The sequence below is a fragment of the Alligator sinensis genome, unplaced genomic scaffold (assembly GCF_000455745.1).
Source record: "Alligator sinensis unplaced genomic scaffold, ASM45574v1 scaffold592_1, whole genome shotgun sequence".
Lineage (NCBI taxonomy): Eukaryota > Metazoa > Chordata > Crocodylia > Alligatoridae > Alligator > Alligator sinensis.
In genome coordinates, this window is record NW_005842214.1 from 345,310 (window position 1) to 348,724 (window position 3,415).

Sequence of the window (3,415 nt, forward strand, 5' to 3'; positions counted from 1 at the left end):
TGCTCCTTGGCCGCAGCCTACGTGCGAGGGGTAGGGCTCCGCGAGGCGTTCAGCCGGGCTGCTGGCTGTCCGGGGCCCGCCTCGTCTGCCTTGGAGCCACAAGGTTTCTTCAGCCCCTGTGCAAGCGCCCGCTGGAGCAGTTAGATTCCAGCTGCCTGGCGGTGGTTCTCTGTTTCTTTGGCTAAGAGGCAGCTGTCGTCATGAGCACTAAACTTCAGGGCTGCATAGAGAATCCGAGAAAACGAGAGTGGGAAGGGACCGAGGAGGCCGTCTAGCCTTGTGCAGTGGCTTTCAATCTGTGGTCCGTGGATCTCTGGGGGTCTGCAGACTGTGTCTAAGGGGTGTGTGAAAGATGATTGTGATCCATGAAAAATACGCAAATACCCACGCTTACAATTCAGAGGGGGCTGCACCTCCGCTCCAACTTCTTTAGGAGTCTGCAAAATGAAAAAGGCTAAAAGCCACTTATCTAGTGATTTTCAGCCTTGCGCAAAGCGCAATGATGGTGAATCATACAGATTATCCCCAGTGATAATCATCCTAGCCAATTCTGTCTCCCTGGGTCTTAAAAACCTCTAAGGATGGAGATTCCACAGCCTCTCTGGGTAGCCGGTTCCAGTGCTTTACTACCCACCTAGTGAGACAGTTTCTCCTCATATCTAACCTCAGCTTCCCTTGCTGCAATCTGAGATTGTTGGTCCTGTATGTTGCATAACTCTTCCAATTCTCATTTGCAGAAGGAATAGAGCTGTTTGTTTTGTTGTTGGACTGTCTGCAGTGAGAGGGTTTTGCTGTGCTGTGTCAGCAGGGTGATACCATATGAACTTTGAGTTTACACAGAGTCTGTCTCTGCAGCCCATGGGCCCTCAAAGATGCATATTTAGAAGGATATGCTGGCAGGTAACCTCTGGCCAATGTTTAAACCTAAAAAAAGATTACCAAACTTAATATGGGTAGAGGTGTGTTTGTAATATACTCATGAAATACAAGTGATGAGACCAAGAAGATGGCAGTGAAGTGAATAAGCACTGTCCGTGTAGGTATTGACTTCTCAGCATCCAGTGCTAGATCAGCTGAGCTTGTCAGAAGTTGACCTAATTCTGTCCGTCTCTTTCCCAAGTTTGGCCTTGTTCTGGTCTCCTATGCTGCAAGGATAAGGAAACTTCTGTTTTGAAAACTTCCATGTATTTTCCTTGACCTGCAACTTTTGTTCTGAAAAAAAGCAATTGTTACATCAAAGCATACTGAGCTAAATACTAGCCAGGATAGTAACCTGTGCTTCTAACATGGCTCTCAACAGAGGCAACTAAGCTTGGAGTTAAAAAAACATAGTGAATAATTCTCAGGAAGCTCAGAAATCTAGAGGGTGTGTGTGTATGTGTGAGTAAGATCTGCATGCAATTAAAAGACCTAGATTGTTACTGAAGGGTGGAAAATTGGTGAAACTGGCCAAATTATCTTAAACATTCCTCTAGAGATGTAAGGTGTCCTATATTTCTTTATGTATTGGAACCAAATACATGCATTGTAAAACATAATTCTTTCTTTCTTTTTTTACATGCATGTTTCTCTTCTGGATTGTGATTTAAGGCATTTCCATGCTAACATCTGCTCTCTTTCTGTTATGATCTAACCACCTAAACTTTACATATATGAAAAGATGCTAGTTGCATGTCTAATGGCCCTTGACCTAAAAGCTGTCAAATAAAAGCATGAACCCCAATTTTGCTGAGCAACATCTGGAATTTGGGCCCTTTACAAAGAACAGGGGGGGAAAAAACTGGGATTTGAATATCTGATGGAGAATAATTATAATTCCCTTCAGTTTGTTAACAGTCTAACTTGTAAGCTTCCATGGTGAGCAACTAGAGAGATCCCAAGCAGCATATCCATATATATGAGTAACATTAAGGCACTCAAAGTTATGATGCTGCCAAAAAAGAAACACTTGTACAGAAAGTTACAATATGCATCTGGTTCCTTCTCCCCCCTTCCCTTTGACTTTGTTATAGGTTCAGGATAACTTGGTTATTTTTTATTCTGAATTTCCTGTATTCTTGTCTTAAAAAACCTCTAATGTTCCATACATTCAGACCACTGATGTACTATGACTTGGTTTATGGATGTTGTGCAAAGTTGGGAAGGAACTGAATGGATGATCTCAGTCCATAATAGCCTTGTTGTTTTCGTTCTGGCATCAACTTAACTGTTGCAGGTGCCTGACAGTATAGAACAGCCAAGTATGAGCCTCCCCTGTGACTCTTTGAGGTGGGGAGAAGCAGTCTAAAACATGCTGCAGGAAAACCTGGTAGATTTACAACTAAATTAAACCTTGGCTGTACCATGTGGACAGTGTTGTTGTTTTGGGCAGCTGTCCAACCTAAGGAGACTGGAGCTGAGTTATTGCAGATCACTTGAGGCTGGGCATCTATGCTTTGAAGCAAGGTGGCATAGAAACAATTACTTAAGTAGCTTAGTTACAGCAACTTCCAAACATTCAATAGAGGCAGCTGTTGTGCACTTCAGAAATCTGGGCCCTGAGCAGAGTTTGTGCTGGTGCCCAGAGCCAAACCCCTTTCTTCAGGCTATCTGAGCAGAAGGCTGGAGGGGCACAGTCTGGCATAATGTATGGATACTTCCATTGTACCAGGTTTGGGTGCAGCCTTCATTCTAGAATGGGTGCCTTGATCTCAACAAAGGAAGCGGCATTGCCAGTGACCGGTTACACCTTCAAGTGTTTCTTGGAACCTACTCTGTTTTTCAGGCTACAGGTTTACACCCCTAGCCTAAGATCTTATCACTTCAGCCCTTCACTGCCACCCCTGATCCCTCCCCAGTGCCAAGCTGTAATTCTAAATCTCATTAAATGGCCTTGGATACTGCATGCCATGCAACTTGGGGTGGGGGGAGGGGAATGACCCATCTGTCACCATTGTACACAAATGTTGAAAAACTTGCTCATGGCTTTTAGCTATATGTTTTTGGGTGGGGGCTCCGGCTAAAACCCTGTGGAGTATTGAAGTTTGAGGCTCTGATTCATGAATTCCTCCTCCCAGACAGCCCCCCCCCCCATGCAGCATGGTGTTGGCTGTTGCTGGTTCAGGGAGTGGCTTCCCCGCCAGCAGCGTGGAGGAGCCTGTGCCCTGTCAAGGCGGGACGGGCCGGTGGCTTGGGGCCCACGCCCTCTCCCACGAGAGGGAGCTAGGCGCGGCTGTGCAGCTCTCGAGGAAGGCAGTAGCCAAGGCCCCGCGGGGGCGACGCCGGCTCGTTGGGGTGGCAGGGAGGGGCTGGAGCTTGGGCAAGGGCGCGGGGCGGTGAAATGCCGGGAGGAAGGGTGCCCGATCGCCTTTGTCTGGCACATGCAGGGGGCTCCTCTTCTTTTCCTCCCAGGTATGGCAGGAGGTGGGGGCAGGCG